Source organism: Nesoenas mayeri (genome assembly GCF_963082525.1).
Source record: "Nesoenas mayeri genome assembly, chromosome: 5".
Classification (NCBI taxonomy): Eukaryota; Metazoa; Chordata; class Aves; order Columbiformes; family Columbidae; genus Nesoenas; species Nesoenas mayeri.
Window position 1 is genome coordinate 39,120,041 of NC_137548.1, and position 22,033 is coordinate 39,142,073.

A 22,033-nucleotide genomic window follows, 5' to 3' on the forward strand; every position below is an offset into this window, starting at 1 on the left:
GATGCAGTGGGTGAGCAATTGGCTGACGGGCTGTGCTCGAAGGGTTCTAGTAAACGGGGTTATGTCGGGCTGGTGACCAGTTACTAGCGGGGTTCCGCAGGGATCCAAGTTAGGGCCAGTGCTCTTCAATGTCTTTATAAATAACTCAGATGCAGGACTTTATGGAATACTAAGGAAGTTTGCTGATGACACAAAACTGGGTGGAGCTGCCAACGTTCTCAAGGGCAGAGAGGCCCTGCAGGGGAATCTGGACAAACTGGAGAACTGGGCAATTGCCAACCGCATGAAGTTCAACAAGAACAAGTGCAGGATTTTCCACATGGGACATGGCAACCCTGGCTGTACATATAGACTGGGGGATGAGATGCTGGAGAGCAGCTCCATGGAGAAGGATCTGGGGGTTCTGGTCAATGGCAAGTTGAACATGAGCAACAGTGTGTCCTGTCAGCCAAGAGGGCCAACCGGGTCCTGGGGTGCATCAAGCACAGCATGGCCAGCTGGGCGAGGGTGGTGATTGTCCTGCTCTGCTCTGCACTGGTGCAGCCTCACCTGGAGCACTGTGTGCAGTTCTGGGCAACACAGGATAAAAAAGATATTAAGCTATTGGAGAGTGTCCAGAGGAGAGGTACAAAGTTGGTGAAGGGTTTGGAGGGGAACCCATATAAAGAGCATCCAAAGTCACTGGGTTTGTTTAGCCTGGGGAAAAGAAGACTGAGGAGAGACCTCATGGTGGTCTGTAGCTTCCTCACAAAGGGAGGAGGAGGGGCAGGCACCAAACTCTTCTCTTTAGTGATCAATGACAGAACCCAAGGGACTGGCGGGAAGATGTGCCAGGGGAGGTTTAGATTGGACATTAGGAAAAGGTTCTTCACCCAGAGGGTGGTGGAGCGCTGGAACAGGCTCCCCAGGGAGGTGTCACGGCCCCAAGCCTGACAGTGTTCAAGAAGAGACTGGACAAAGCCCTCAGACACATGGTGTGACCTGTGGGGTTGTCATATGCAGGGAGAGGAGCTGGACTCCATCCTGGTGGGTCACTTCCGACTTGAAACATTCTGTGATTCTAACAGGTAGACGCCATTTCTTCTTTTACTGTAAGCCTCTCTTTGACAATCCACAGACATCTTCCTAGCAGCCACTTGTAGTGGCCCTGTGAACCCATCAGCAAGTGTTGGAAACATGCCATGATATAAAGAAGCAATTGCACATCTTTTGCCTTCACATTTGCAATGGAGCACTCACATTGTGACTGCCTCCACACCCAATAGGACTACTCCATGTATGAGCACCAAGCAGACACATTAACAGGAGCTGCTAATTTCTTTTGTTGCAGCAAGGTTCTCTATAGGAACCTCACAGTCCCAGATGTTTCATTTGAAAAGTGTCTGGAAGTTTATTAGTGAAACTTAGAAGAGGTTTGCACAACCACCTGGGTCCTCTCCCACACTTCCTGACCCATGACAGCTTTGAGGCAGAGGACTGATGCAATCCCAGCACTTAAACTCCAGTGTAAAGGCAATCATGTAGGTCTTCTTGGTCATGCTTCCAAAGCTTGTACTTCATCTTCAAAGATTTCTCAAAAACATGATATAGATATCAAGAACTGAAATGCTGATATATAAATGCAGCACCTCAGAGCTTCCTCCTGATGGTAGAAAGGCGTGTTAATACTTATCTAGTGCACTGAAAAAGATGGACTTTTTAATGTTGTTTACCCAATGTGTGCATTATCCTGGAAGCATCTACAGATGCCTGATCAAGCACCTAATATGCAACTGTTAATCATTCCGCCGACCCACGGCAGCAGCTACTCCTGTGTAAAGACAGGTCTCCCATGGAGGAGCTCCTGTGTGGGAATGCAGCAAATCAGCAGCCTCCTCCCATAGAAAATGGAGTGAAACGGGGCTTGAGAGCGGGGAAAGACAGAAGGTGGAGTTGAAATACTCATGTACCTCAACTATACCAAAGCAGCCTAAGGACCACAGCAATCAGATATAATAGCAGTGAGAGCCAGGAATCAAACCACTTCCCAGAAATCCAGAAATCAAGCACATTGTCACCTCTCCTACCAGATTTTAGTCAGTCCAAAGGAGGGAAAGCCTTAAATAATCCACTCTGTTTTCTACAATATGTGTAGAGAAGGTTAGGAACAGAATTTGTTATGTTCATGGCTAAATACTTCCTTACTGAAACTTGATTTAAGCAAGCAGCAGCTACCTGGGACACAACAGCTGGATATGAGGACTTTTTCCACATCTCCCTGAAATCTGATACTACCTAGCTCAGCAGCAAATGCTAAGGCAAGTTCTGGCGCCTCTGATACATTTAATTTTGAACAAAAGCATCTCTTTGTCTTCTCATCAGGATTCAGATATGCTACTGCACAGCATGAGGAGAGGACAACCACCTTATGCGCAAGTGCCATCAGCTGCCTTTCATTATAAATAATAACTTATAAGACACGTCTGCAAACGGCCACAGGAGCAGAAAGAGAGCCACATGGAAGAGCAAAGGTCACCTGTGATCGTGAATCTGAGACATGACTAGAAAATTCATCCCATAAACAGTGACCTAGTGAGAGCACAAAAAACAAAAAGAAACTGTGCAATAAGACAGAAAGGACAAAAAATAATGCTTCCTCTAGTCAGATCAGACCACTGCTGATTTCCCAGGGGTTCACCCTGCCAGTTCTGACATACACACCCCAAACCAATGAATGACTAATAAGTATAGAAACAACTAATTCAGATTTTTTTCCCTCTAGAATGAATCTGAATATAGGTTTTCCTTCTTATCCAGTCTGAATGAGAGGCCTATGAACAGACATTGAAGACAGCAAATTTCTTAACTGTAATGCCCATTAAAGAAATCAGCATCAAACAACACTCACAACTTCTAGCACTTTTTCAGCATTTTACAACAATTAATGTCAAACTCCTCTTCAAGGAGAGATTTAAAGGATTTTATGTATTCTTTGCATAGGGAAACAGGGGGACAATAAGGTACAGGGCTTGGCTGGAAATATACAGAAAGTCGACGGTGTAGGCAGAAACTGAATGCAAGTCTCTGCATCACCAGTCTGGATCATGCCATTTCCTCTGTGTAGCAGCCAAAGCATATGTTTAATAAACAGGTTGTCTCAGGTTGTTGCAAGACCTGGGTGAACTGGCACACAGATTTCCCCCTAGGGTTGACATAAAGGAGCAAACGTTGCAAAGAACAAAATAAAGCTCTGCTTATTTAGCCAGTAATCATAATTCCATCTTGCATTTCTGGGTCTCTTATTTTGAAACTTCTCAAAGCCTTTCTTGCAACACTGCTAAGTACTATGTGACTGCCAGAGCCCTTGAAACATAAAAACGGCCATACCAGGTCAGACCAAAGGTCCATCTAACCCAGGGCTCTGTCTCAAACTTCAGCCAATAAGGAATCCCTAAGGAGGCGCACAAAATATGGACAGGATTTCACAGAATCATATAGTGATATTCTGCAGGAAATATACTGGTATAGTCTCTCAACCTCTGGCAAACTGTGATTCAGGTATCTTGGCATTCAACAACTGTTGAAGGATTTTCATTCTGTGAAGCTGACACTTTTTGAACTCGGGTAAACTTTAATACCCTGTACATCCCATTGTAGAGAGTTCCACAACTTTATTTACCAGTTTGTGAAAAAGTATCCTCTTTTGTCCAGTTTGAACCAGTCTATTGATAATCTCATTTGATGTCCTAACTTCTGGCTTCAAGAAAGAGAATGAATATCCATCCCCTATTTGCCCCTTCTGTGATAATCTCATGGACCTCGCCCATGTATCCCTCAGAAATTTTTCTACAGGCTGGAAAACCCAAATCAATTTAGTAATTCCTCATATGGAATTTGTTCCTTTTGATCATCCTTCTTTCCTTCTCAGTACATCTTTGAGCTTATTTTATCCTTTTCAAGACAAGAAGACCGAACTTCTCGAGGTATTCAACATACAGCAAACTTTGGATTTACATAGTGTCATAGTAATTACATATGTTTCCTTTCCTTTCCTTTCCTTTCCTTTCCTTTCCTTTCCTTTCCTTTCCTTTCCTTTCCTTTCCTTTCCTTTCCCTGTAACTTCTAATATTCAGCCTGCCTCCCCCTCTTTCTCGCTTTCCTTCTTTGTGTTATTGCCTTATTATTACCCTCCCCAGTTACTAAGCACAAAGCTCATATTTTGGTAGAACTAGCTATTATAACTCCGAAACCCTTCTCTTCAGTGGCAGTAACTAGTCCTGCCCTCATTGCTGTATATATTAATTTGGGATTGTTTCCCCCCACATGCATTAATTTACATTTATCTAACCTGAACATAATCAGACATTTTAATCAGCCAAATCATTCAGTTTCATGAGGTCCTTCTTCAACACTTTGCAGCAACCTTGTGTTTTTCTCACCTGGAATATACTTAGTATTACCAGCTAAGTTTGTCACCTTCCTCTTCACTTTCTTTTCCAGATCATTTGCAAATATCAGGCAGCACAGGCTCAGTTACTGATCCAGATGGGTCTCCACGGGTGACCTGACCAGTTGTTCCTGTCTTTTCAGGTTTTAACTAACTGTGCCTCCAGAGGACTTCCCAAGGCAGCTTGGTTTCTTTAAAAGCTTCTAGAGAAGAACATTACCAAAGCCATTTGGCAGCCAGGCTGAGTGTCATGCTGGCTGCTGCATGGGGGTGGCTGCCACTGGAGGAAAGCTCCGCTCCCCAGCCACGGGTGCCACCCCCATCCCTCCTGCCCTCCCAGCAGGAAAAGGGGAAGCAGGCCTTGTCCTCCCCCACTTCTCCATTCCAGCTCTTCCTATTTCTCCCTTCTTCATAGCTGGAATAGCACTAGCCTTGGCACCTCATCCTTGGAGAGGCAAACTGCCAGGAAGCCCCAAGTCTCTTTGGAGAAAAGGCATCTGCAGCCCACGGAGCACCGGTATGACTAGAGCAGGTGATACCCTGCATAAGCTGAGGAATTATTTGGTAAGAATTATTGCTATAGAAGTGTGCTGGCAACTTAAATCAGGAAAACAAATGTCTCGCAGAAGCACTGTCCCCTACTGTGTAGCTACAATTTTACTATGAAGTAACTTTCATTACCCTTCAAACACTCTCCAGCTAAGAAAAGGTCTACCAACCCCACGACTCTTTTTAGTGGTACCTTGGAACAAATAAGGGTTGGGTCTAATATCAGTCACAACAACCAAGTTCACTGCCATATATATAAAAGCAAACATTGAGTGAAACTCTGAGCAGGCCTGTCAGAAAACAAAATCACTCCATATAACTCCTAGGTAAGTGGGATTTCTTAGGAATCGATGGCACTTTTGGCTCCTCTCTGGTCTCTCCAAGTATATCCCCTCTGATGCCCTCCCCAATGTGAAAACCCATTGATTCCCGCCCTGGGATCAGGTTCTAGTCTACACACAAACTCTTGTATATTGATTCTTTCATACCATTTTAAGTTCTCCACCCAAGAATCTCTTAAGAAGTAAAAACAGAAAACAATAACAACCTTTCTAAAATAAAGTGTCATTTAATTGTAACAGTAGGGAAAAGGAAGAATTCAAAAGGTTTTAAATTAAAATCTATTTGTGCCTTCTCCAAATAAATTCTAACCTTCCAGGAGGATGCAGCAGCAGGTCTATCTGCATGTCAGCCTGTTCCCAGCTAGTATCTACCCAAGGGAGCACCATTTCAACTGGAGAGAGCTCTTCTCAGTTCCCATTTGTTCGTTTGGGGGGTTTTTTGGTTTTTTATTTCACTTTGTTAATCTGAAATTAGTTTAGTGTGATCCAGCGGAGACTTCCATGCCAGCTGCATAGCACCTGTTACTATGTAACACCACCTGCAGAGTTCATTTATGGATGCTCTTTATCTTGTTTTTTCCCCCACTTGGTTTTGTTTCTTTCTTTTCCAAAATCAAAAGCCTACTATTAAACTAAACTGAGAAATTACATAACAAGCATCCTTCACAGACAGCAAATAATCAGAAAGAATATATGGCATCCAAAACATTTCTTACTAGAAAGATGAAAATTTCTGAATAGCACGATCCTGAAATGGCTCAGTCAAGTGCCTAAAACAAACTTCTGGGTAGGAATGTACCAGGAAATTTAAAAGCTCTGGGTATCTTTCTTCAGCTACTATCTTGAGGCTTCTCTATACTGTCTCAAAGTACGGAACCACCCAGGGTGAGCATAGCTTATCTAACAGAAATGGTTTTGCAGGTATCTCAAACTGGGAAGTGGCTACCGTGTAGGGATGTAGGGTACGAGAGGATCATTTGAAAGCAGAGAGAATTAATTGTGCAGTTGGTATTAACATATGGATGAAACAATCCTTTAAAAGTTCCAACAGCAACTGTCAGCTGAACAAAGTTGGCACAAGTGTAACAAATGAGTTTTGCAATTGTGCTATTTTTACTATGTATTACCAATACTATATAAAAGCACAAATGTTGTGTATATGTTCAATGCCAAACCTAAACCGTTGCTAACAGTGTTATTATGATGTGATTAAAATGTCACCATCATTACTTGCTGAAAAGGATTTTATTTCCACACCCCCCTCCCCCCCCCAAGCAAGTGTTTTCATTACTGGAGTATTACCAGACATGTTTGTGAGAAAGAAAGGTGAAGGAATAACCCAACTCAAATATTTAAAAGCATTTAACTGTTCTGGCTCATTGACAACAGCACGCTCTCCCTGTGATTTTTAAGAGCTGCTGACGCCTCATGGAAAAAACTTTGAAAAACATAGTATTGAAAAACAATTTTGCCAATGTGTCATATTTTCTGTCTTATCCCTTCCCTTGCTTCTCACTAGTAAAAGAATCTACATGGAAACAGAACTTTGATTCTTTAGGTAGACAAAATTTGGATCTGAGCTTTGCCAAAGCATGTGGGTGTTTGGATCCTTTCCATTAAAGACATTTAACTTCAGATCCAGGTTCAATCTTCAAAGCTCGCAAGAAGTGCTGAGATCCAGAATTTTGTTCTGACCATCCCTCTTACTAAGAAGTCATCTGCTGCCTGTCCTGCACGTCCAGCTATAGACTTCTGCTCAGGATCTCATAGGTGGCTGCTGATGTCAATGTTTGCTGTCCAATTAAGCATTGGGCACTTCTGAATATCTGAGGTGGGAGGAGATTCTGCAAATCAAAGGAGGGGGACTAAAAGGAATTTTCTCTGGTAGTACAGTTGTCCTGAAATAACATAGACTTGGTCTGTCTCTCACACTGGCATAACTTTTTGGACTCCAGTGAAATCACACTGACTGACTACAAACAAAAAACACAGCCTGTATGAAGCTAGAGGGGCTTTTTTTTCACATTCAGTGTGTTGAAACAACACATTCCAGCCCAGCCATAGAGGCTCCTGCCGCCTCGTAAGCACAGAAAACAGAGATTCACCCCAAATCTCCCACTCTGCAAATTATTATGTATGGAGACAGAGAGTAAGCCAAACTTCCTTAGCTCAAAAAGATGCCAAACTGGACATAATTTAGAAAAACAAATCACATTTCAGCATGGCCTCAGTCCTCTTACTTTCTGATTCAGCTACACCAGGCAGAGCAGTGGAAATGCTGGATTGACACCTTTGTATCAATTCCTTTGCATCCATTCCTTGGGAATGTGCAGGAGGGCATGCTTTTTACGTGACCTTGCTCCTCCTTTTATCAAAATACTTCTCTTACTTTCACTGACATTTACCCCAAGGACATCGAAGCAAAGCAAGAGAGGAAGACTAGCACACAGACTGCCCGCCTGCTCCAAGAAAAGCTTTTCATCAGTCGACTTACTGACAACTGGGATATCTAAGGAAGACTGACAGATCCACCATTGCCAAGTCACAAGACAAAAAACACAAATATAGCAGAGGACTAAAAAGCTAGAATTCTGGGAGTATGCGTACTCTAATAGTACATAAAGCAGTCTCCGGATTTCTGAAATGCCACCTACCTGATCCTCTTGCATCGTGTAGCACCACAACATCAGAAAACCTGTCACACAGACTTCAATGAGACGACTTATTTTGAGCAGAGAGAGCTGAATTTGCCCACAGAACCCCACTGTCCTTTCCTCTGAAGAAGCAGACACAAGCAGTAATTGCTAGAGGAGATGGAAAAAACATAACCAGCAACTCCAGTCACAGCTCTCCACTGTCTTGCACCTCATGTGGTCACTCACATCTAGGCAAAGTGAACGTGAAACGCTTCCAGACCACAGAAGCAGTAATCTAAACTCGCTTTCACTGCACTAGGCATGAGACTAAAGAATCAGGCCCTCTCTTACAAGCAAATATCCCCAACAATGAATGACGAGTAAAATGTAGGCTATGTAATTCCACTTGTTTTGGAAAACAGTCAATTTAGAAAGGTTACCACAAGACAGGAGCAAAAATCTGCTCCTGAACTCTCGAAGTCTCAAGCTGTAGGCTTGTCAATAGTACACAGGGTGCAAAAGATTATGGCCAGCTCAGGCCATTAGTTTCCTTTCTGGGCAGGAATCCCAGCATAACAGATACTTATGCATATTCTGTCCTCATTTTATCTAATTACAAATATCTCTCTAGGGATGGGGAGGGGAGAAGAGGTTTGATCACACAATTTTAGGTCACTTATGCAAGGGATTGCTGGGATATGCATTGATCCAAAGAGTGCTGTAATATTTTTTGAAGTTTCTCCTAGTAAGGTTAAAAAAAAAAAAAAAGAGTATACATGTATCATTTTTTCCTATTTATATGATTTTTTTGAAACTGACTGGTAGGAAGGAGTTGAACCACATACTGCTGTAAATCAGTAAGAAGTATATGGAAATATTTAAATGCAAAGACATTGATTAAGGAACAACACTATGTTTTTCTAAACACCATCTGTAAACATGTTCTTTCTTTCCTAAAGTATAGATGCACACAAATATATATATTATGCATACACACTTTTTTTTTTTCTAAGTAAGACTGATAACATCACATAAAAATTGAACAAGGCCATTTAAAAAAGTATCAACTTTATGTTGCTCATCTGGATTTTTACTTAATGGTTGCAACTCCAGTGAAAGACGCAACATTGTTTTACATTGATGAGCTTTTTAAAAGCCACATTAAGGCATGATCTAATTAAGTAAAACAACTTAATATTAAGCAGAACTGCCCCTGCTTGCCCTAGATCAACATGGCCTAAGTCTTCCGCAGTGCAAGAATACGTATAAAATCGTATAATTCCCATCACCAAGTGCTTTAAACCTGTTCCTGAGTGCTTTAAACCTGCTTCTTAATCAGGGGAGGAGTGGAATACAGCAGAACTTGGGGAATTTCTTTTGTTTGAAGCTCATATGGAAAGACTGGAGAAGTTATTGGCTGAATAATTACCTTGAAAAGGCTACCAAAATTAAACAGACACCCTTCAGGAGCAGAAAACAGTAGTAATAGAATAAAAACCTGCATCTTAAAGGTCAGGAAGCATAGAGAGAATTGCCAAAATCAAGAGTTAGAACTTACAAAAGCTATTAAAAAATAGTACTATTCTTCAGACATCAAAATAAAAGCAGTTGAAGAAAGTTCAGCTGTTTTGCAGTTAGAATGGTATATAGATTAAATATAATGTAGGTACAGGCCAAGAACTAAAGGAATGCTGTGCTTCAGTGAGATGACTGAGGTGGAAGCCACAAAGGCATTTGTGCAGTCAAGGCATAAATTCTGAATAATCTCTGCCCAAGAACTGCAACATGGAACCATACATCTACTAGCAAGTTCTTTAAACAGATACTGCAAAGCATGGTTACTACTATATTACTGAAGTATAGCAAGCAAATTAAAATACTCTTTGTTAATTCTTTTAGATCACAAACCTTGCAAATTATTGCAGTAAGGCTGAGCCAGAGTTTACTCACATGCAGTTTTTTAAGTGCAAAATGATAAAGGACACTCTTGAACAAGGATACAACTAAGATGCAAGATCCATACCTTGTACCAGAATAACTTGGTTTCTTGCTTTCACAAGATACTGATATTCTAGACATCTTCTTCTTAGCTATTTGAACTTTCAGAAAATGTTTCACACAGTGCTACATGAAAAGTTACTGTAAATGGAGATGATGAGGATTAGTACAAGAATGGTGATAGGACTGAAAGAATACTGAAAGTGGGTTGGACACAGGTAAAGTCCTACCAGATACAGTAATTGGCTGGCAAGAGGTTACTTCTGGAGTTCTAGAAAGGATTGGTCTGGGGACTGATCTTATTCAGTATTTCCACTAATGGCCTTGGTACAAAAAAGTATGTGCGCTGATAAAAGTTAGCCACTTAGACAAGTTGAAGGACATAAAGGAAATTAAGAATATCAGGCAAGAAGAATTAGATTAATTCAGTGTAACATTCACTTAGTACCCTGGAGATCACCATCTCAACAACAACAGCTGAAAGGACAAAAGAAGAAACGTAACAGTATCTGTCTACCACAGGATGAGTACAAACCACCAGCACAACACGACCACAAACAAATGGAGAAGCAAGGGGGTCCCAGAAGAGGTAAAAAAATAACGTTATTGTAGAGGGCAAAACCTCACCTGGAGTAGAGCACAATTCTGTCTACTCCCACTCAGGAAAGTTGAATGTGAGTAATCCAAGCTGGAGTAGAGAAGGCCAAGACAATAAATACTCCAGCGATCAAAGGAAAGGAAAAGATAGCACAGGCAGTTTAGTATATCAAAACAAAGGCTGAGAGGGCTTATAATAGTGTTGTACAAATGCATGACAGTGGAGAAGAAGACATGGAGGGGGCAATAGTATTTAAACTAACAACTCCATGCTGGAACCAGAACAAATGGGTATAAACTGGTCACAAGTAGGGCCAAGCTAGGGATTAAAATGCTATTTCCAGCCACCAGAGCAGTGGGTTCTGGAACCCTCCCAAGAGGAGTAATGGGAACAAACAGTCCAAGTGGGGATTTAAGACAAGGACTTTTCAGTTTATGAAAGGGATTATCTGACATGGTACCAGGGCACTGGACATAAGACCTAGGAACCTCTTTTAAATCTACACTTCTATTAATTGAGCCTCTGTGGCCAATTCAGTCTTTGTCTTCTCAGCTGAAAGTACCCACACAGGAACCAATTAGTTCCAACTGGGATGGCAGCCTTTACGATACAGGTACTTACCCACTAGAAACAGGACCAGGCTCACCCACATGATCAAGACAAGATATTAAGCACAGCCTCTTGCTTTAATAAGCACTCTAATCCAACCAGACCCTTGATGGTAGTTCAACATGCAAGAAAATAATGTTCAAGCCACTGTCATGACCCCTTAAGTGCTTTGCCAAGAGACCACTAATGCCAGCATCCAAACTGTTCTCCCAAAAGCGTGTGCAGAATTTCCTTCAAAGGCAGTCAATATCAAACCCCATGGGTGAGCATCTCCCAGACTCTTCAGACTCCAAGAACTCCCTCATCTTTCATCCAGTCCTGTTAGCCACCTACTCTGAGGACACCTCTGCACTGCAGGTGCTGCCTGGAGCACCACACAAGAAGCTTAATGAGGCTTTTTGACAAGTAAAATTAAAACTGAGGGAAGGCAAAATGACAGAAACCAAAATACCCAGCTTCAGCAGAATCTCCTCACTCTAAGCCTGACATTTTCATGCAGCTTTTGTACCAGTATAAAGACCTAACACTCAGCATTTGAGTTGGCCCCTATAGGAAAAAATAGTACTTAAAAGACAAAAGCAAAGGGTCAGAGTCCCATAGCCCTGAAAACAAATGTGTCGGAGGGAAAAACCTGGCAGGTCCTGATTGATAACCATGCTTGAGAGAAGCTGCTGGAGGAAAACTGCTGCAGCAAGGGCTGCAGGGACTTACTGTTCCAAAACCCTGCTGCGGCAGAAAATGCACATGTGGCTGCTAAAGCAGGAGATGGACATGGTTAATTGACTGGGAAAGTTTAGCAGAGTTGGAATTAATGCAAAGAGCTCAGAGCCCAGGCGTGCAATTCTGTTACCAAGGGGAGGAACCATTTGGCTGGAATTGCAATCCATTTTCAGGTCAGAGCCTTTCCCAAAGGCAGAGTGCTCAGCGCTCACCTGTTCCTCCTCTTCCCCTCCAAGGGGTGCATGGAGGAGAAGGTAGCTGGAAACAGCAGCCTGGGAAATAGACTGCCTTCTGAGGGCCACAGGTTTCGACTGTGCATGGCGTGTGTTTAGCAGTGAGGAATTCGGAAGACGTGTCAGGAGAGACAGCCTCCCCTAATCCTAGGACTTTGCGGCTAAGTTAGTTGTGGAAACAAAACTAGAAAGTTAATAATAGGGGAGGAGGGAATTTACTTTCAGATCTACTCAGCAGAATGAATACCTGAACCAGATATATTTGCAATCTGGTCAGATGAGAATGCCAGGAGTTAGTTACTGTGGAATTGCAGCAACAACATGGAAAAAATACACCCAAACAATTATTTCTTTAAAGTAAGGTAGACTGCAGAGGAAGATAGGAAAGACAAAAACACAAACCACAGACCAGATGACACAGGTGATCTTACATGGTCATGCACTGCCAATATTTTGGTAAGTAGCACCCATGACTGTGTTCCTTTCAGCTGGTGTCTGAGAGTCACTTTCCTCAGTCAGGGAGGACTAGAGATCTGGGAACTTCTTTATTTCTTCTGCCATTTTAACACGGGGGCTTTTAATACACTTACAGATGCTTACAAGTAGCCTTGTAAAATAAATTGAGTCAAACCGTTCTCACACTGATGACTTTGAATACAATGCATGAACTGTACTTAACAGACTGTCTGGTGTGCAGGATGTATATTTTGAAATGCAAAACTACTTGCCACTTGGTTTATTTCCGTGGTAAAATCTTTGCACCCCAACAGTGCCTTTATCAGCTCTAGGCATAATCCACTGCCACTAAGGATGATTTAGCAATATCTATTGGTGAACTTCTTCCATCAGAACTGGACAGACAGTCTTAACTCACTTTCCCACCATTTTTCCATGCCTCTAATTTCATCTCAGCCATGGAAGTGCTACCAAGAAAGGATTCACTTTCAACATACCACTCTTATGCTGACACTCAACACCAAAAGCAAAGCAACATGGATTCTTAACCTCCAATTTTGTCAATGGTTGACGGTGTGACTAGTGTGGCCATCACCAAGTCAGTGCACGCCATTCCTCCCATCAGAAGAATGGAGAAAATAATCCCACAAAAGGAACTGTGATGCTTATTTTAAGCAGGATTATAAAGCATTTTCCTGCTCTGGCATGTAAGTGCCACATACTTTACATTACAAATAACGTATATTTTTCCTAATTTTTTCATGCCGGTACCTTCTGAAATCCTCATTGTAGGATACATAGTGAGAAAACTCCAGGTGGGAGAAATTTTGTAGAGCTGGTTTGTGCTCAGTCTGAAGAAATCTCATGTGGTAGAGTTACTCACAGTAGGCAGAGGTAGTCTTTTGCAGGTAAAGAGGAACTCTCCTTTAGACCTGTATTCACGCACAAGAAGTCAACTACATATGAGCGACGGGTAATTTACATTACTGCTCCTCTGCTCAGCCTGACTAGCATGAGAGTCAGATCTGACTGTAAAAATAAACTCATGACTTGCCTATGCCATACAAAAAGTCAGGGGTGAGATTTAATTCAGTGGGCTCTGACCTGCCATGCTGCAACCAGGAAAAAAAGCTGCCTCTCCCTGTGCATGGAGGCAGAACACTGATGCCAATGTTGTTCCAAGACAACACCAAAATGCATCGCCTCATACTCTCCATCCTCCTCCAAAACACCAGGATAGACCGTAGAGAGTCCATCCTCCCAGTCCAGAAGTCATTAAAAACCTCCTCCTCAAGCTGAATGAGAGGCCTGAAACAAACATTCCATTTTGGGAAATGACTCAAGAAGAACAGGTAAGGAAGCAGAACAACAAACAATACATAAGGTGGATGTAAATCCAGATAAAATATTAAAATCATTAAAGGGTTGCTGCTCCCTGAAGGTTGGAAAAAATGAAGAGAGTTAATTAAAAGCAATCTCCACACAGTGCTGAGCTAGCCTGCCCTGATAAATCAGCAGCTAGGACTGAGCTTGTAGAGGTCAATGGGGGAAAGAGGTTGGGAGGCAGGGGAGAGGAAAGCTCAGAGAACATAAAATATTTCACTGAGACTACCCACCAAAATAAATAAATAAATAAAAATCAAAAATCAGATCTGGTAACCAGAAATTGAGAAGGATTTTCCACATATTCTCCCCATCAACATTTTTTTTGTTAGATTTCAACCTCAGGAATGCTTGTTTGACATCAACATACCAACAACTAACCCAACCAAGTTCTCATTCATTTGTATCAGCACAGGAGGAGAGAAGCGAGAAGTCTTCAGGGCCCCATTCTACTTGGGAAGGTACTAACATCACCTCCATTCCTAAGCCATTTGATCAGGGAGGACTAACATCACCAAAATTAACAGAGGGACACATTCTTTTGGAGAAGCAGCTCCTAAATATTAAAGGGTCAGTCAGATACAATGATGCAGTAGGAGAGGTATCTTCATGCTGCAATTAAGAGGGTTTCTCCACACTTGTGGAGAAAGAGCTCACTGCAGAGTCTTCCCACCATCAACCCTCACCCACCACATCTCACAGGCCTCTTACCCTGCACTGCCCCAACTATAAAAGGTACTAATCTCTGAATTAAAATTGTGCTCCTGATTTATTCGTTATTCCACATCAACAGGTATATGCTACTGAACTGAAACTTTAAAGTATAAAGAATCCATAGAAAACACAAAAACCTACAGTCTTCAAAATAGCCTTTAGTAGTTTCGGGGTTTTTGTTTGGTTTTTGTGTGTGTGTTTTGTTTGTTTGTTTTAAAAGGCAATCAGGGTGAGTTTGTAGCGTGGGTTGATGTTAAAATTTCTGGTGTTGGATATCGGTGAGTGATTTCTCTGAACAATCAGTAGGATAGCAACCTCAAACATGATGCAGTTTTTATTCATGGTCAAGACTAACGGAGTTCAGCAGTAAAACAGCTTTCTGGAGCTATTCCATTATTCCTTATTCAGATTGCATTGGTTTTAAAGTAATCATAAACATAAAATATATTTGTCCCCAACATTGACTAAACACAGTCTTCTCAGGAAACAATATTTGGACCAAAATACTTGAACAGTCACAAATCCATGGATGACTTTCTTCAGAACTGTTCTTGAAGGAAATGGACATTACTTTCCCTTGAAGAAATAATAGTAACTTTGTGCCCCCATTATAAGTTTCCCTATATCACTGTTCACTGGATAGTGAACTGTCTGGGCTATAACTCCAGCCATTTCAACTTTTCTCCCAACTCTGTGACTAACCACGTCAGGCTGTGGATCCAGAGGAACACTAGAAACTGCAAAGTTCCTACAGCCAGACCAAAAATTTCACAGCCATGCCACACAAAGCACTGAACTGGTGTTCACTTACTCTTCCAAAACGTGAAAAGCACCCAAAACATTTTCAAGAGGAAATTTTGTTCCAACAGGCATAATCTGTCTTCCTGTGGCTAGCACAAAGCCAACTCAAAGCATAAAAGCAGCATAAGCACTGTACTTTGCGTTTTGGCAGGAGTAGCATGCCCGCATCTGATCAGATCACATCAGCCCTGCCAGCTGATGCGGTAGGGCAGACTGGAATTAACCAGCTCGGGGCACAGCCTTATTTCACTGTGCTGCACCTCATTCTCTTTGCACTATCCAACCTATTCAGATTTTCAAGACCTAAAATGCCAGAAGTGAGCCATGTGTTTGTAGAGAATTTAGCTCAACTTCTTAACCAAGGCCTTGCACCTTGTATCACAAGGGGGAATCTGAGAAGAAACAATGGGAAGAAACCATAAGTTGTGTGGGGTTCCTTTCTTTTGCATACTAAGATTTCATACACGTTACAGCTGGCTTTTTGTATTAATTTACAAAAATTTTCAGCAAGTAAGGACAGCATTATCAAAGACTGACACAAATCATGGAGTTGTATGAATGGAGAGATGATCCTCATTTAGGTTGGATCAGTTCTGTCACAAGGGACTGCAATATTAAACATCACTTCCAGCCTTTCTCACCAGAAGAATAACATTGATGCAGTCAGTGTCCCCACCAACACCTGGGCAGGGGACTCTTTCCCAGCTACAGCTCAGCAGAACGTGAAATTAATGCCTCGGGATTTGGCGAGCACAGGCTGCCGGTCACAGCCACCTCGTGCACCAGTGCCTGTCCCTGCCCAGCTCTCTCTGCTCCACTGCCTCCCAGTAAAGCCTCCCTCAGATGGAGCTGGATGCCAGTACAGCCTTCCATGCCGCTGGAATTGCAGCTCTCTGATCGCACCTGGCTCAGGCAGGTAACCTGAAAACTGAGACACACGCTGACATACTCCTGCTAGTGCCATACTGGAGGGGTTGGAGGTGTGAGAAGGATATTTGCCAGCAGCCGGAGAGACACTGCATTATTCTTCTCTGAGACATCTGCTGGGAATCTGTGGTCAAAATACGCTCTGCTGGGAAATAAACCATATATAACAATTTAAAAAAAAAAAAAAAGGTGTCATACTTCTGATAATTTAGGCTATTAAAGATAAATAAGAATTTTAAACATTCAGTATTCAAGCACGCGTGATATTTGTGTCATGTGTCACTCAGTTTAGACAGTGAAAATACACTGGGCAGTTCCGCTCTTTCTTTTGAAATAAGAAAGTAGAAATTAAAACCACTTTCTGCTGCTCACACACTAGTCAAGTGTATTTGGGTTTTTCCATAAGCTGTAGAGAAGTTTTTAAAGATAAGAAAGAAACACTTCCATCTGAAAAAATTTGGTTCATGTTTTGTTTGTTTGTTTTTGTTTTTTTAAAAGGGGGTATTTTAAAACTATGCTTTATTTTAGATTGTGTTGATGAGACAACCTTCCTTAAGAGAAACACACCAGTGCTACAGCTGGGACCTGCACTAAAGAGGCAATGAACACACCTCAGCCTCTGCATCCTGGGCTGAGCTGTCTGGAAAGCCGGCAGAGCAGCACAGTCCTAACGAAGCCCTCAGAACAGGCCTTCAGCAACGCTGCCTTGGTGCTGCCTCTCTGCACATGGGAGTATGTCACCCCAGCCAGGGGAGCCTCAGATCAGAGGTCGGTCTGTCCAAGGGAGAAAAACGTCAGCTCCCGAAACAGATTCATTCCACTTGTACAAGTCCTCGGGGATAAACAACACAGGGATGGTTCTTGCTCAAGGCAACATCACATACAGACAACACAGTGATGAGCCCAGAATAAATACCAAGATTGTAAAATTGATCTACCAAGCAAAGAAATTCAGCTCTGATATGAAAGACAAACCAGAGTGAGAAAACACCAGACTAGGCAAATGACAATCCTAAAAGATGGTTTATTCGCAGCCAATGGGGGTGTTGGAATGCCTCATTTCGGGACACCAGAGGTACAGCCAATGGTCATAAATTGCAGAAGACAGATACACAAGATGGACAATGTCTTCTCTTGAGAGCAAACTCCAAACACCACACTTGCAGTTTTAGGAAGGCAGAGGAAGAAATCAATTTTCATTAGGCTACACAAAGGATGAGCCACATTACCTTCACTGCGACTCAGACTGAAGACAGAGTCCCATTTTGATTTCTGTACCAGACTTCTGAGTGGTCTAAATGAACTGTTTCCAGTCAGACACTGTGGATCCAATCTCACAGGCATTATGCACCCAGCCCACTGGCATATGCTTACCTTGAAATTATTGCACTCTTAAAAAAATAATACCTTTAGGCTTCTGTAGCCCAACCCACACAGGTCAATATTGCTTCCACATGTCACAAATCATATGTTTTTAAAACTTTTTCTTTAGCAACAGTTTTATGATGCGACCTCCATCCAGCCACACAACTGGACAGACTACAAAAGGCTACAACACCAACAAAACAAAATTACAAAAGCACTGCACAATCATGCACAAGCAACTCATGGAACCAGACATAACACTGTAATTCTAGTAACGTACCATTTATCAGACTCTCATATACAAACCAGTGTATCAACATGTCTTCTTAACTTGGCTTCTCTGCCTCTGGTGACTGTAGTTTTATGCTCATGTTTCTCTGCATAAATACAATAACATTTGTCCCTCATTTTCTCTGGAAGCTGGTGCTGATACAGAAGATACCATTTTCATGAGGACAACAGTTTGGGTTTGAAATGTGTCACACTAGGGCTCATTTATGTTTTTAAGTGACTTCAGACTCACACTGGAAATGCTGTAGAGATTTTGGTATGTGATTTAATGTGCCCAACAACACTGTTCTGTCAAGCAGAAGAAAATTCCCTTCTGCAAAGCCACATTAAAATCACCTCCACATCACTTGTAAACACCGAACTGGCAACCTAACTGTCTGTCTATTTTATTGCTTCCACCAGCTGAAAGCAGCGCTGCACACTATAATTTCAATTTAATATTAAAAATCAGCAATAAGATGCTTATGCAACAGGATACCCCCTCCTAAAATAAATAAATAAATTAAAAAAAAAAAAAATCAGTCTTCATCAGCACTTAATCAGGACGTAAGGCTGTTTTGGAGATGGGTAATGGCATATGGGACCTTCCAGTTAAGAGTTCCCAGCTTGAATTCAAGCCAGAGTTATCACTATTGAAATACTCTTGCCGTACAAGATCTCAAGACCCGTGTTGGCCTGTTGCCGACATGAACAGACCATTTCTTCAGAGGTGTCTAATGCTACAGTATTCATCATCACAAGAATGGCCAACTGGCAGCTCAGGGGTTGGAGCTGGCTGTCAAGGCAATTTTATCTGAGAAGGTACAGGAATTGGACAACTGACCATTGCTATGTGATTGCAGTGGGAACACAGGGACAGACCAGGCCTGGTAGGGTTTATAAGGTCAGCTCTAGCACTGTGCACACAAGTCTGCAATGATCCAGTCCGCAAACACCTGGCAGGGAATAAATGTCCCCAAGCACATCAAAGTTATTCAGCGATAGTCAGCATGCAAGTGACCTAGCCTAGCATTTGTGCCTGAGTTAGCCTCTTTTGTACCAGAGTCTTGAGCAGAAGAAAGGGAGAGCACCAGCACCAGCCACACTACTGGAAGGCAACAGCTCCTCTGGTGAGCACCAAGGCAGAGCTACATGGTGTGCGGGAATCTCATATGCCAAAAAGGCAGTAGCCTAATCTGTGCTCCAGTGAGAATGTTTAATTGACAACCTGAAATAAAAGTCAGCTGTGGGAATAATGACAGAGAAGGGGTAGAGGGGGAACCAGCTCTGCTCCTAGATAAGACTTGGTAAATTACAAGGTCTTAATTACATTAAATGCATTATGGTACCATATGCACATTGCTAATAAGGCAGAGACACAGGAAATGGGACTAGATGCTAAGAGTGGAAGTTGAACAGCTGCATTCTAGACTTGATCTTTGAATTAGAAAGTTTTTGAACCACTTTGTCCTAGTTTAGCCATCCATAAAACAAAGGCAGTAATCCTTTCTTCACGAGGGTGTTGAAAGGTTTAATTAATTAATGTTTACGAAGTTGGTTGACATTTCTGACTGACATTTGAAATAATTCAGGATACTTTTAAACTGCATTTGTTTCTTCTACTGCACCGCTCAAATGTCTTCTTATTAAGATAGCCAAAAGAGAAGAAGATGGAATGAAAAACTTTGGAGATACGTACACAGGCTAGTGGAGATAAAAAAAAAAACAAACAACACAAAAACAACCCAACAAATCCAACACTTCAAGTCCACTACTGTCTCATCAAAACTATCTGAATGTTGCCTCTTTTACAGATGAAGAAGAATGTATTTATCCAGACACCTGCTGCCTTTCCCTTGCAGATCTGTTAAACTTGGATTTCTGATATTTTTGCCTGTAGCACCACGCTGGTAAACAACAAGGTATTAAATGGTAAAAATAACAGGCAGTTGTGTCAGGTTGATTTGATCACCAGAGGAAGCAGAGAAGAGCAAAGAGATGAAAGCACCAAAAAAAGAACCAGAAAGTGAGAAAAGAGTTCTAGATGGAGAAAGAGGCAGGTTGAGTGTAAGGAGGTGCCAATCATTAATAAGGGACTCCATACACTGAGCTATTCTGTGTAATGTAAGGTACACTGGAATACATTATCCTGAGAGATTAGTCTAGTATGACCAAGGCCACATACATGTCCAAGTGCCAGAGATAAACTGAATTTTGGACACACTTAAATGCACAAGCACACTCAGGGAGCTGCTTGATACCTGAGCCAGGATTTCTCAGACTCTACATTGTCCCCCATCTCAGAGCAAAACCTTTGTGTGGCCAGTTTCTGTAGGGGGCGTTTGTGGGTTTTGAGATACAATCAAAACGCAGACAGAGGAAATGCAAATGTCATTCAGCTCCCTTTCATTGTCAGGAAGGACACATGAGGATAAAATACTGTGCACTGCATCCCTTCCCCTATTATGTGTCCTACTGCTTTTGTCCTAATTTTTCCCATGCATAATTTACTTATATGTGTATTGTTTCCCGATCAGCAACTTTAAAGAATAAGTGAAAATTATAAAATGTTTTATTAAACAAGTTGTTAATAAAAAATGCAGATGGTGTCAGACAGCCAGTAACAATTCTGTTTCCTCCACATAACATTAGTACTTTAAAAGGCACACGGAGAAAAGCGAACCCAGCACTTGATGTCTATTGTTTCCTCTCACACCCCCCAGGGGCGAGGGGAGGAGAAGGGAGCTAATTATAAGAGAGCCTAATCCTGCCCTCCCCGACTTTAGCAGCAGCGGGATCAGGCCCTCGATTCATTTCGGCACAAGGGGCCCTTCGGCAGGACCTCCCCCGCTCTCCAGGGACCTGCCGCGACTCTTGGGAGCCCCACAGTGTCGCGAAGTGCGAGGCGAGGGGGCGAGGTCCCGTCCCCCGGCGCGCTCCCGGGGCCCCTCGCCGGTCCCGGGGCGCTCCCCGCCGCTCTCCCGAGGCCACCCGGCCCGGGCTTCCTCTCTACCGGCAATACTCGGGAATGGCAACACACGACCGCGACTGTTCCCAGCCCAGGTGAGGAGCCGGGCGGTGCGGCCCCCCCTTTGCTGCTCTTCTCGGTCCCCGAGGTGCGCTGCCTGCGCCTGAGCAACGCCCGGCGGCCGGGAGAGGCACAGGGAGAAGTTGCTCTCGCCTGCACGAGTATTAGACCTGCCGCCAAACGAGGGGCACGGCGTCTCCTCTCCACGGTTTTCAGAGCATGTTCAAGCCCACCACCCCCCTTGGGGATATTCGGACTTCTTTGATTAACCCTCTGACAACTGCGCTCCCCTCTCCCCGCGGATTTTCGTAAGGTGCTACCGAGAGGACCGGTAAATGAAAGCAAAGGCTTCCTGCCAGGACGGCGCAGGAAAGCTGATAAGCATGTCAGCACCCCGTCCCTGCTCGAAGCTTTCCTTTCCCTCCCGATAGCCGAGAGACAGCGGCAGGAGTCCCTGGAAAAACCTTCAAGTGTTTTTCCAACTCCAGCTGGAGAGACTTGAGTCGGAGGGAAAGAAAAGAAAAGAAAAAAAGAAGAAAAAAAAAACCCAAACACAACAACAACAAAAAACTCTCGCAGCCCTAATTTCATCTCTGAAAACTCAAACGTATAAAAACACCCACTCAGCGCCGCCAGAAAGTGCAAACGAAGCGTCACCGCCAGGTACTCTCCTTCCTTGCTTTATTAGCCAGAGCGCTGCCCCCGTTAGCAAAGAAGTCGTTTCAAAAAGGTTAAGACAGCTCCTCTCCCTACACACGGTGCCAAATCCCACTCTCGCTAATGCCTTCAGGGATTAACGGCGTGCGCTGCAGACCACAGGGAAAATAAAGGACGCGATCCACAAGACGACGACCGGCTCTCGCGGTCCCCCTCTGAAACCGGCCCCATTTCCAGATCGGGAACCCCGGAATATCCCTGCAGCAGAAGCACCTGCCTCCTCGGCGCACTCGCTCTCTCCCTCCCCGTTTCCCCCGCCAGC

General features: G+C 43.0%; 1 protein-coding gene across 4 annotated transcripts in view; it reads right to left on the minus strand.

Moving 5' to 3' along the window:
- DPF3 (double PHD fingers 3) overlaps window positions 1–22,033 on the minus strand; it is a gene marked incomplete at both ends in the record, with an annotated part of 163,474 nt that overhangs the window by 140,514 nt on the left and 927 nt on the right. The window lies entirely within an intron of this gene.